The sequence below is a fragment of the Stegodyphus dumicola genome, chromosome 7, assembly GCF_044657685.1.
Source record: "Stegodyphus dumicola isolate Sdum_Otavi_A_Nest chromosome 7, ASM4465768v1".
Taxonomy (NCBI): Eukaryota; Metazoa; Arthropoda; class Arachnida; order Araneae; family Eresidae; genus Stegodyphus; species Stegodyphus dumicola.
In genome coordinates this window covers 141,162,938-141,175,608 of record NC_140774.1, presented here as the reverse complement: position 1 = coordinate 141,175,608, position 12,671 = coordinate 141,162,938, and the positions used below count along the sequence as shown (strand labels likewise).

The window sequence follows — 12,671 nt, the reverse complement described above, 5'->3', positions numbered from 1 at the left end:
TGTAAAAACAGCAGAAATATAGACAGTGCTTATGAAAAAAAAAAAAAAAACCTCATTCAGTAACCCATCTTGACGATTTCCTGAAGGACGTTACACATAAGAAAGGATCATATCTTATGAAGACTGCTGAGAAAAATGTCAAATTTATGAACATAATATATTTGCTTGAAAGCATTAGTTATGCCGAATATCAGCAAGACATAAGAGAAGTGTATTCTTCGTCTTGTTTAGATTTTAAATGTTGATGCTAGTCTAAGCATCTTCTTGACAGAGAAGTTATTAAATACAAGAAAAAAAGTAAATATAATGTGAATAAATATATATGTCCCAGAAGATTCGCACGATCACACATAAATACTAATTAGGCGATACAAAGAAACTAAGATGCTGAATATTTAGTATGATAAAATTTCAACAGTTTAATTTTGGAAATTAAACTTTTCACATAGATATATATATATATATATTCGAACGTTCAGAATCATTATGCAATGCAAATTATATTCTCCATAAAGTCATTACAAAACACAAATAAAGAAAAATGACAAGAAAATATATTTCAAAATGCATGACCACGAATCATACTTAGACACCATATTTGTGCGCATACTACACTAGCGTACACTCGCCCATTTGTATGCTCGGGCTTCTTCACGACATTCGCCGACTTTAAAATAAAATCACTAACCGCAAACATACGGATGACAGAAGGAGGTGGAGTATTGCTTGTAGATTACAGGAAGGCTCATCTCAAGAGCAGGTGGTTACAGAGTTCAATGTAACAGCCAGAGTCGACTGAAATTTGTGTAACAGTTTCAGACCGAGATATCTGTGTCAAGAAGACCGGTATCCACAACGACGAATAACGTATATTATTAGGCATTTTCAGTCAATCTAAATATGAAAAGCATTTTATAATCCTCAACTAAATCCTATGCTACTTTTACAGGTGTAAAAACAGCAGAAATATAGACAGTGCTTACGAAAAAAAAAAAAAAACCCTCATTCAGTAACCCATCTTGACGATTTCCTGAAGGACGCTACACATAAGAAAGGATCATATCTTATGAAGACTGCTGAGAAAAATGTCAAATTTATGAACATAATATATTTGCTTGAAAGCATTAGTTATGCCGAATATCAGCAAGACATAAGAGAAGTGTATTCTTCGTCTTGTTTAGATTTTAAATGTTGATGCTAGTCTAAGCATCTTCTTGACAGAGAAGTTATTAAATACAAGAAAAAAAGTAAATATAATGTGAATAAATATATATGTCCCAGAAGATTCGCACGATCACACATAAATACTAATTAGGCGATACAAAGAAACTAAGATGCTGAATATTTAGTATGATAAAATTTCAACAGTTTAATTTTGGAAATTAAACTTTTCACATAGATATATATATATATATATATTCGAACGTTCAGAATCATTATGCAATGCAAATTATATTCTCCATAAAGGCATTACAAAACACAAATAAAGAAAAATGACAAGAAAATATATTTCAAAATGCATGACCACGAATCATACTTAGACACCATATTTGTGCGCATACTACACTAGCGTACACTCGCCCATTTGTATGCTCGGGCTTCTTCACGACATTCGCCGACTTTAAAATAAAATCACTAACCGCAAACATACGGATGACAGAAGGAGGTGGAGTATTGCTTGTAGATTACAGGAAGGCTCATCTCAAGAGCAGGTGGTTACAGAGTTCAATGTAACAGCCAGAGTCGACTGAAATTTCTGTAACAGTTTCAGACCGAGATATCTGTGTCAAGAAGACCGGTATCCACAACGACGAATAACGTATATTATTAGGCATTTTCAGTCAATCTAAATATGAAAAGCATTTTATAATCCTCAACTAAATCCTATGCTACTTTTACAGGTGTAAAAACAGCAGAAATATAGACAGTGCTTACGAAAAAAAAAAAAAAAACCCTCATTCAGTAACCCATCTTGACGATTTCCTGAAGGACGCTACACATAAGAAAGGATCATATCTTATGAAGACTGCTGAGAAAAATGTCAAATTTATGAACATAATATATTTGCTTGAAAGCATTAGTTATGCCGAATATCAGCAAGACATAAGAGAAGTGTATTCTTCGTCTTGTTTAGATTTTAAATGTTGATGCTAGTCTAAGCATCTTCTTGACAGAGAAGTTATTAAATACAAGAAAAAAAGTAAATATAATGTGAATAAATATATATGTCCCAGAAGATTCGCACGATCACACATAAATACTAATTAGGCGATACAAAGAAACTAAGATGCTGAATATTTAGTATGATAAAATTTCAACAGTTTAATTTTGGAAATTAAACTTTTCACATAGATATATATATATATATATATTCGAACGTTCAGAATCATTATGCAATGCAAAATATATTCTCCATAAAGGCATTACAAAACACAAATAAAGAAAAATGACAAGAAAATATATTTCAAAATGCATGACCACGAATCATACTTAGACACCATATTTGTGCGCATACTACACTAGCGTACACTCGCCCATTTGTATGCTCGGGCTTCTTCACGACATTCGCCGACTTTAAAATAAAATCACTAACCGCAAACATACGGATGACAGAAGGAGGTGGAGTATTGCTTGTAGATTACAGGAAGGCTCATCTCAAGAGCAGGTGGTTACAGAGTTCAATGTAACAGCCAGAGTCGACTGAAATTTGTGTAACAGTTTCAGACCGAGATATCTGTGTCAAGAAGACCGGGATCCACAACGACGAATAACGTATATTATTAGGCATTTTCAGCGCGGACACAGAGTACTGCTTCAGGTGCACAGCTCTCACGTGAGCTGTTTGCTTCCACTGAAATACGAGTTTTATGGTCTAAAGTTGCCAAACGCCTTTATGAGGTAGGAGCGTATGCCGGAACACGCGCTCTTTGCGTCCTACTCACTGCAGCGATCAAGAGAGCGCGTTTAGCATAGTGCAGACAAGACGCGCCTTGGAGTAGACTTCGGAAAATCACCGCGTTTTCCATGCATCAGAAGACATTCAGCCTGGACACTATTTCAGCGTACCTGTAACAAAAGAGAGCGTGGAAAACTTTAACATTCCTTCCTCATCAGGGAAAAGATCATTAGAGTGGTACAGGTGTAATGGTTCGGGCATTCGTTATGTTGGACCGCCGAACACCCCTGCATCTGCTTGACGAAAGCTCTCTCACTGATCTGAGGTGCAGAGAGGAAATCCTAAATCCTTATGTTGGACTTTTCATGGGCCGCAGTTTGTGCCGGAGTCCTCTTAATGGCGACAACGCTCATCCACATAGGGATCAGTTGGTAAACGTAAACAACAAGAACGGTTATAGAGAGTTCACAGCCCTATATTCCACTTTTCACCTGCATTGGCTTTGGGTCCTTATTAATGCAAAACAACACTCCTCTACATAGGAGTAAGCTGGTCGATGATTGCCAAGAGATTCATTCATGAAATGGCCAGCCAGTCAGTCATCTTCTCAACAGAAAGTCTAGATACGAAGCATTCAATAATAAGGCGGCTTCATAATGTGCCGAAATAGCTCAGTTGGGAGAGCGTTAGACTGAAGATCTAAAGGTCCCTGGTTCGATCCCGGGTTTCGGCAGAGCAATAATTCTCGGTAGTATAGTGGTGAGTATCCCCGCCTGTCACGCGGCAGACCGGGGTTCGATTCCCCGCCGGGGAGATGCTTTTTAAAATATTTCAATGTATTTCAACAGCATCTTGTCTACTCACATAATATTTAAAACGGTGATAAAGTCATTATAATAAATAACAAATATATTCTTCTAATTTGCAACGTAGGTAAAATTTTTAAAAACAAAATTTCGTTAAGAATAAAATAGTTTTACTTCAAAATCGATGAAGAATTTGACAATCAGTAATTATGTAAAATTATTTTCACCTTAACCCTATAGAATATGTCTACGACCCTTTTCGGAGGGCAAATTCATCTCGTTATCCCCCTTTGAGAAGCAGGAGACGGGGACGCCTCAACAAAATCTTGTCCAGTACGCCGTCACGCTGTGTATGCGGTCTCCCTGTAGTAACAGGGGACCATACTGCCTGTTAGATTAATTTTCAGTAAAATAATACAAAGTGGATTTTAAAATTCCCTGGACTATGAGCTTTACTCACATTCATGAGTACACAATTACTACGTAATCATGAGTACATACTATATCCTTCATTTTCCAATCATATTATTATCCAAACAACCGTGAACGTTTCGATCTGAAAAATGCACCAAACGAACAGAAAATCTATGCAGATCTTCCCAAATAAGTGCTGAGATAACCGGAGAAGGTTGTAGCAAGCAACAGAGAAATCATCGTATATATGAAAATTTGAAAGGCATTTTGAAGAAAGTTCCGAATGAGAATGTATAAAGTGTACAAGGTGCCTGTTTCGTAGCATTTTATCGAGCTGAATGTTATTAAATGTGTAATAAATAAGACGAATGTGTATTTTACTACTGAATAGATAGACATGTATAGGAAATTCTCCGACTTCAGATAAAGAATGTATTCAAAGTTACACTATATGTAAATAAAAATAGCGAAATGTTTCATATACGTCATTTTCTTCATTTGATGCATTCCTTTTCCTGAATATTAGTTATCGGAAGTCGTATCAGTCCCACCTTCTTCGAATAATCAAATTTCTCTTGCATTAAACGCCCACGGTCGTCTGCCTTTCCACTTTTTGTAGCTTTCCTCTACTATTTCATATTCTTTAATTAATATCTATCGACTCCAATTTCGCATCAAATATAAATAATACTTAATTAAAGAGTTCCATACCTGTGTAACGTTAGGAAATGATTGAAAGCACCATTAAATGAGTAATTTTAGGAAATGATTGTTACTGTGTTATTTCCTGTAATTCATGGATAATGATCACTAAAACAATGACTGAAACACCGCAACAACATCTTACCCAGATATGCATTTCTGAATAATATCCAGGTTCACAAAAATAATCGCTGAAAGAAAAATGGAAATACTGAAACATCACCTTCTCAATAGAAAGTCTAGATGTGAAGCATTCAATAAAAAGGCGACTTGATAATGTGCCGAAATAGCTCAGTTGGGAGAGCGTTAGACTGAAGATCTAAAGGTCCCTGGTTCGATCCCGGGTTTCGGCAGAGCCATAATCCTCGGTAGTATAGTGGTGAGTATCCCCGCCTGTCACGCGGGAGACCGGGGTTCGATTCCCCGCCGGGGAGATGCTTTGTAAAATATTTCAACATATTTCAACAGCATCATTTTTCTCTTGTGTACTCGCATAATATTTAAAATGGTGATAAAATCATTATAATAAATAAAAAAATAAATTCTTCTAATTTGCAATGAAAGAAAAATTTTTGAAAACAAGATTTCAGTAAGAATAAAATAGTTTTACTTCAAAATCGATGAAGAATTTAACAATCGGTAATTATGGAAAATTATTTTACTTCATATTCTCAGAAAACCGAATTCAATACGGTATGTTTCTTTAACTAAATATAAGATACTTTAACTAAAATTCTTTAAATTTCACCTGCAACTGACCTTCTACGCTTCTTTTCCCCACTCCAAAGAAAAAAATGTTAAAAAGAGCTATTGTTTCCGATTTCGATAAAATCACGCTAAAAATAGATGAAGATTTTTCCAACATATGCATTACCTTTCTCCGAAATTATGTAAATGCTTTTCCCAATGGAACGTAATTTAATCATTTGTAATTTTAAAACTTTTAATACTAAAACTTTCTTTGCGATTTTGCATAATAACGTAGGTTTTGGGATTTCAGTTTTGTTCTTTTTACCTCCCTCAACTACAGTTAAGCATTGCCAGTTTAATCAGCTCTCATTATGTGTAAATATAATTTTACAGTTTGTATCTTGAATCTCAAAGGCAGTCATTGTTACACAAAAGAGACTATCATATCTGTGTAGCTGAAAACGTTCACAGAAGTTAAAGTAAAATCTAAATATGAAAAGCATTTTATAATCCTCAACTAAATCCTATGCTACTTTTACAGGTGTAAAAACAGCAGAAATATAGACAGTGCTTATGAAAAAAAAAAAAAAAAAACCCTCATTCAGTAACCCATCTTGACGATTTCCTGAAGGACGTTACACATAAGAAAGGATCATATCTTATGAAGACTGCTGAGAAAAATGTCAAATTTATGAACATAATATATTTGCTTGAAAGCATTAGTTATGCCGAATATCAGCAAGACATAAGAGAAGTGTATTCTTCGTCTTGTTTAGATTTTAAATGTTGATGCTAGTCTAAGCATCTTCTTGACAGAGAAGTTATTAAATACAAGAAAAAAAGTAAATATAATGTGAATAAATATATATGTCCCAGAAGATTCGCACGATCACACATAAATACTAATTAGGCGATACAAAGAAACTAAGATGCTGAATATTTAGTATGATAAAATTTCAACAGTTTAATTTTGGAAATTAAACTTTTCACATAGATATATATATATATATATTCGAACGTTCAGAATCATTATGCAATGCAAATTATATTCTCCATAAAGGCATTACAAAACACAAATAAAGAAAAATGACAAGAAAATATATTTCAAAATGCATGACCACGAATCATACTTAGACACCATATTTGTGCGCATACTACACTAGCGTACACTCGCCCATTTGTATGCTCGGGCTTCTTCACGACATTCGCCGACTTTAAAATAAAATCACTAACCGCAAACATACGGATGACAGAAGGAGGTGGAGTATTGCTTGTAGATTACAGGAAGGCTCATCTCAAGAGCAGGTGGTTACAGAGTTCAATGTAACAGCCAGAGTCGACTGAAATTTGTGTAACAGTTTCAGACCGAGATATCTGTGTCAAGAAGACCGGTATCCACAACGACGAATAACGTATATTATTAGGCATTTTCAGTCAATCTAAATATGAAAAGCATTTTATAATCCTCAACTAAATCCTATGCTACTTTTACAGGTGTAAAAACAGCAGAAATATAGACAGTGCTTACGAAAAAAAAAAAAAAACCCTCATTCAGTAACCCATCTTGACGATTTCCTGAAGGACGCTACACATAAGAAAGGATCATATCTTATGAAGACTGCTGAGAAAAATGTCAAATTTATGAACATAATATATTTGCTTGAAAGCATTAGTTATGCCGAATATCAGCAAGACATAAGAGAAGTGTATTCTTCGTCTTGTTTAGATTTTAAATGTTGATGCTAGTCTAAGCATCTTCTTGACAGAGAAGTTATTAAATACAAGAAAAAAAGTAAATATAATGTGAATAAATATATATGTCCCAGAAGATTCGCACGATCACACATAAATACTAATTAGGCGATACAAAGAAACTAAGATGCTGAATATTTAGTATGATAAAATTTCAACAGTTTAATTTTGGAAATTAAACTTTTCACATAGATATATATATATATATATATTCGAACGTTCAGAATCATTATGCAATGCAAAATATATTCTCCATAAAGGCATTACAAAACACAAATAAAGAAAAATGACAAGAAAATATATTTCAAAATGCATGACCACGAATCATACTTAGACACCATATTTGTGCGCATAGTACACTAGCGTACACTCGCCCATTTGTATGCTCGGGCTTCTTCACGACATTCGCCGACTTTAAAATAAAATCACTAACCGCAAACATACGGATGACAGAAGGAGGTGGAGTATTGCTTGTAGATTACAGGAAGGCTCATCTCAAGAGCAGGTGGTTACAGAGTTCAATGTAACAGCCAGAGTCGACTGAAATTTGTGTAACAGTTTCAGACCGAGATATCTGTGTCAAGAAGACCGGGATCCACAACGACGAATAACGTATATTATTAGGCATTTTCAGCGCGGACACAGAGTACTGCTTCAGGTGCACAGCTCTCACGTGAGCTGTTTGCTTCCACTGAAATACGAGTTTTATGGTCTAAAGTTGCCAAACGCCTTTATGAGGTAGGAGCGTATGCCGGAACACGCGCTCTTTGCGTCCTACTCACTGCAGCGATCAAGAGAGCGCGTTTAGCATAGTGCAGACAAGACGCGCCTTGGAGTAGACTTCGGAAAATCACCGCGTTTTCCATGCATCAGAAGACATTCAGCCTGGACACTATTTCAGCGTACCTGTAACAAAAGAGAGCGTGGAAAACTTTAACATTCCTTCCTCATCAGGGAAAAGATCATTAGAGTGGTACAGGTGTAATGGTTCGGGCATTCGTTATGTTGGACCGCCGAACACCCCTGCATCTGCTTGACGAAAGCTCTCTCACTGATCTGAGGTGCAGAGAGGAAATCCTAAATCCTTATGTTGGACTTTTCATGGGCCACAGTTTGTGCCGGAGTCCTCTTAATGGCGACAACGCTCATCCACATAGGGATCAGTTGGTAAACGTAAACAACAAGAACGGTTATAGAGAGTTCACAGCCCTATATTCCACTTTTCACCTGCATTGGCTTTGGGTCCTTATTAATGCAAAACAACACTCCTCTACATAGGAGTAAGCTGGTCGATGATTGCCAAGAGATTCATTCATGAAATGGCCAGCCAGTCAGTCATCTTCTCAACAGAAAGTCTAGATACGAAGCATTCAATAATAAGGCGGCTTCATAATGTGCCGAAATAGCTCAGTTGGGAGAGCGTTAGACTGAAGATCTAAAGGTCCCTGGTTCGATCCCGGGTTTCGGCAGAGCAATAATTCTCGGTAGTATAGTGGTGAGTATCCCCGCCTGTCACGCGGCAGACCGGGGTTCGATTCCCCGCCGGGGAGATGCTTTTTAAAATATTTCAATGTATTTCAACAGCATTTTGTCTACTCACATAATATTTAAAACGGTGATAAAGTCATTATAATAAATAACAAATATATTCTTCTAATTTGCAACGTAGGTAAAATTTTTAAAAACAAAATTTCGTTAAGAATAAAATAGTTTTACTTCAAAATCGATGAAGAATTTGACAATCAGTAATTATGTAAAATTATTTTCACCTTAACCCTATAGAATATGTCTACGACGCTTTTCGGAGGGCAAATTCATCTCGTTATCCCCCTTTGAGAAGCAGGAGACGGGGACGCCTCAACAAAATCTTGTCCAGTACGCCGTCACGCTGTGTATGCGGTCTCCCTGTAGTAACAGCGGACCATACTGCCTGTTAGATTAATTTTCAGTAAAATAATACAAAGTGGATTTTAAAATTCCCTGGACTATGAGCTTTACTCACATTCATGAGTACACAATTACTACGTAATCATGAGTACATACTATATCCTTCATTTTCCAATCATATTATTATCCAAACAACCGTGAACGTTTCGATCTGAAAAATGCACCAAACGAACAGAAAATCTATGCAGATCTTCCCAAATAAGTGCTGAGATAACCGGAGAAGGTTGTAGCAAGCAACAGAGAAATCATCGTATATATGAAAATTTGAAAGGCATTTTGAAGAAAGTTCCGAATGAGAATGTATAAAGTGTACAAGGTGCCTGTTTCGTAGCATTTTATCGAGCTGAATGTTATTAAATGTGTAATAAATAAGACGAATGTGTATTTTACTACTGAATAGATAGACATGTATAGGAAATTCTCCGACTTCAGATAAAGAATGTATTCAAAGTTACACTATATGTAAATAAAAATAGCGAAATGTTTCATATACGTCATTTTCTTCATTTGATGCATTCCTTTTCCTGAATATTAGTTATCGGAAGTCGTATCAGTCCCACCTTCTTCGAATAATCAAATTTCTCTTGCATTAAACGCCCACGGTCGTCTGCCTTTCCACTTTTTGTAGCTTTCCTCTACTATTTCATATTCTTTAATTAATATCTATCGACTCCAATTTCGCATCAAATATAAATAATACTTAATTAAAGAGTTCCATACCTGTGTAACGTTAGGAAATGATTGAAAGCACCATTAAATGAGTAATTTTAGGAAATGATTGTTACTGTGTTATTTCCTGTAATTCATGGATAATGATCACTAAAACAGTGACTGAAACACCGCAACAACATCTTACCCAGATATGCATTTCTGAATAATATCCAGGTTCACAAAAATAATCGCTGAAAGAAAAATGGAAATACTGAAACATCACCTTCTCAATAGAAAGTCTAGATGTGAAGCATTCAATAAAAAGGCGACTTGATAATGTGGCGAAATAGCTCAGTTGGGAGAGCGTTAGACTGAAGATCTAAACGTCCGTGGTTCGATCCCGGGTTTCGGCAGAGCCATAATCCTCGGTAGTATAGTGGTGAGTATCCCCGCCTGTCACGCGGGAGACCGGGGTTCGATTCCCCGCCGGGGAGATGCTTTGTAAAATATTTCAATATATTTCAACAGCATCATTTTTCTCTTGTGTACTCGCATAATATTTAAAATGGTGATAAAATCATTATAATAAATAAAAAATAAATTCTTCTAATTTGCAATGAAAGAAAAATTTTTGAAAACAAGATTTCAGTAACAATAAAATAGTTTTACTTCAAAATCGATGAAGAATTTAACAATCGGTAATTATGGAAAATTATTTTACTTCATATTCTCAGAAAACCGAATTCAATACGGTATGTTTCTTTAACTAAATATAAGATACTTTAACTAAAATTCTTTAAATTTCACCTGCAACTGACCTTCTACGCTTCTTTTCCCCACTCCAAAGAAAAAAATGTTAAAAAGAGCTATTGTTTCCGATTTCGATAAAATCACGCTAAAAATAGATGAAGATTTTTCCAACATATGCATTACCTTTCTCCGAAATTATGTAAATGCTTTTCCCAATGGAACGTAATTTAATCATTTGTAATTTTAAAACTTTTAATACTAAAACTTTCTTTGCGATTTTGCATAATAACGTAGGTTTTGGGATTTCAGTTTTGTTCTTTTTACCTCCCTCAACTACAGTTAAGCATTGCCAGTTTAATCAGCTCTCATTATGTGTAAATATAATTTTACAGTTTGTATCTTGAATCTCAAAGGCAGTCATTGTTACACAAAAGAGACTATCATATCTGTGTAGCTGAAAACGTTCACAGAAGTTAAAGTAAAATCTAAATATGAAAAGCATTTTATAATCCTCAACTAAATCCTATGCTACTTTTACAGGTGTAAAAACAGCAGAAATATAGACAGTGCTTATGAAAAAAAAAAAAAAAACCCTCATTCAGTAACCCATCTTGACGATTTCCTGAAGGACGCTACACATAAGAAAGGATCATATCTTATGAAGACTGCTGAGAAAAATGTCAAATTTATGAACATAATATATTTGCTTGAAAGCATTAGTTATGCCGAATATCAGCAAGACATAAGAGAAGTGTATTCTTCGTCTTGTTTAGATTTTAAATGTTGATGCTAGTCTAAGCATCTTCTTGACAGAGAAGTTATTAAATACAAGAAAAAAAGTAAATATAATGTGAATAAATATATATGTCCCAGAAGATTCGCACGATCACACATAAATACTAATTAGGCGATACAAAGAAACTAAGATGCTGAATATTTAGTATGATAAAATTTCAACAGTTTAATTTTGGAAATTAAACTTTCCACATAGATATATATATATATATATTCGAACGTTCAGAATCATTATGCAATGCAAAATATATTCTCCATAAAGGCATTACAAAACACAAATAAAGAAAAATGACAAGAAAAATATATTTCAAAATGCATGACCACGAATCATACTTAGACACCATATTTGTGCGCATACTACACTAGCGTACACTCGCCCATTTGTATGCTCGGGCTTCTTCACGACATTCGCCGACTTTAAAATAAAATCACTAACCGCAAACATACGGATGACAGAAGGAGGTGGAGTATTGCTTGTAGATTACAGGAAGGCTCATCTCAAGAGCAGGTGGTTACAGAGTTCAATGTAACAGCCAGAGTCGACTGAAATTTGTGTAACAGTTTCAGACCGAGATATCTGTGTCAAGAAGACCGGGATCCACAACGACGAATAACGTATATTATTAGGCATTTTCAGCGCGGACACAGAGTACTGCTTCAGGTGCACAGCTCTCACGTGAGCTGTTTGCTTCCACTGAAATACGAGTTTTATGGTCTAAAGTTGCCAAATGCCTTTATGAGGTAGGAGCGTATGCCGGAACACGCGCTCTTTGCGTCCTACTCACTGCAGCGATCAAGAGAGCGCGTTTAGCATAGTGCAGACAAGACGCGCCTTGGAGTAGACTTCGGAAAATCACCGCGTTTTCCATGCATCAGAAGACATTCAGCCTGGACACTATTTCAGCGTACCTGTAACAAAAGAGAGCGTGGAAAACTTTAACATTCCTTCCTCATCAGGGAAAAGATCATTAGAGTGGTACAGGTGTAATGGTTCGGGCATTCGTTATGTTGGACCGCCGAACACCCCTGCATCTGCTTGACGAAAGCTCTCTCACTGATCTGAGGTGCAGAGAGGAAATCCTAAATCCTTATGTTGGACTTTTCATGGGCCGCAGTTTGTGCCGGAGTCCTCTTAATGGCGACAACGCTCATGTACATAGGGATCATTTGGTAAACGTAAACAACAAGAACGGTTATAGAGAGTTCACAGCCCTATATTCCACTTTTCACCTGCATTGGCTTTGGGTCCTTATTAATGCAAAACAACA

The 12,671-nt window shown here is 35.8% G+C and overlaps 1 protein-coding gene and 6 non-coding genes across 7 annotated transcripts in view; 6 read left to right on the top strand and 1 right to left on the bottom strand.

Moving 5' to 3' along the window:
• Nucleotides 1-12,671, bottom strand: part of LOC118195034 (menorin-like) — a 248,185-nt gene that overhangs the window by 103,201 nt on the left and 132,313 nt on the right. The gene's annotated exons all lie outside the window — the stretch shown is intronic.
• On the top strand, nt 3,557-3,629 carry TRNAF-GAA (transfer RNA phenylalanine (anticodon GAA)). The gene has a single exon. It is a non-coding gene; the product is annotated as a tRNA-Phe (tRNA).
• Nucleotides 5,099-5,171, top strand: TRNAF-GAA (transfer RNA phenylalanine (anticodon GAA)). The gene has a single exon. It is a non-coding gene; the product is annotated as a tRNA-Phe (tRNA).
• On the top strand, nt 5,181-5,252 carry TRNAD-GUC (transfer RNA aspartic acid (anticodon GUC)). The gene has a single exon. It is a non-coding gene; the product is annotated as a tRNA-Asp (tRNA).
• TRNAF-GAA (transfer RNA phenylalanine (anticodon GAA)) lies at nt 8,657-8,729 on the top strand. The gene has a single exon. It is a non-coding gene; the product is annotated as a tRNA-Phe (tRNA).
• TRNAF-GAA (transfer RNA phenylalanine (anticodon GAA)) lies at nt 10,199-10,271 on the top strand. Its single transcript has one exon. It is a non-coding gene; the product is annotated as a tRNA-Phe (tRNA).
• On the top strand, nt 10,281-10,352 carry TRNAD-GUC (transfer RNA aspartic acid (anticodon GUC)). Its single transcript has one exon. It is a non-coding gene; the product is annotated as a tRNA-Asp (tRNA).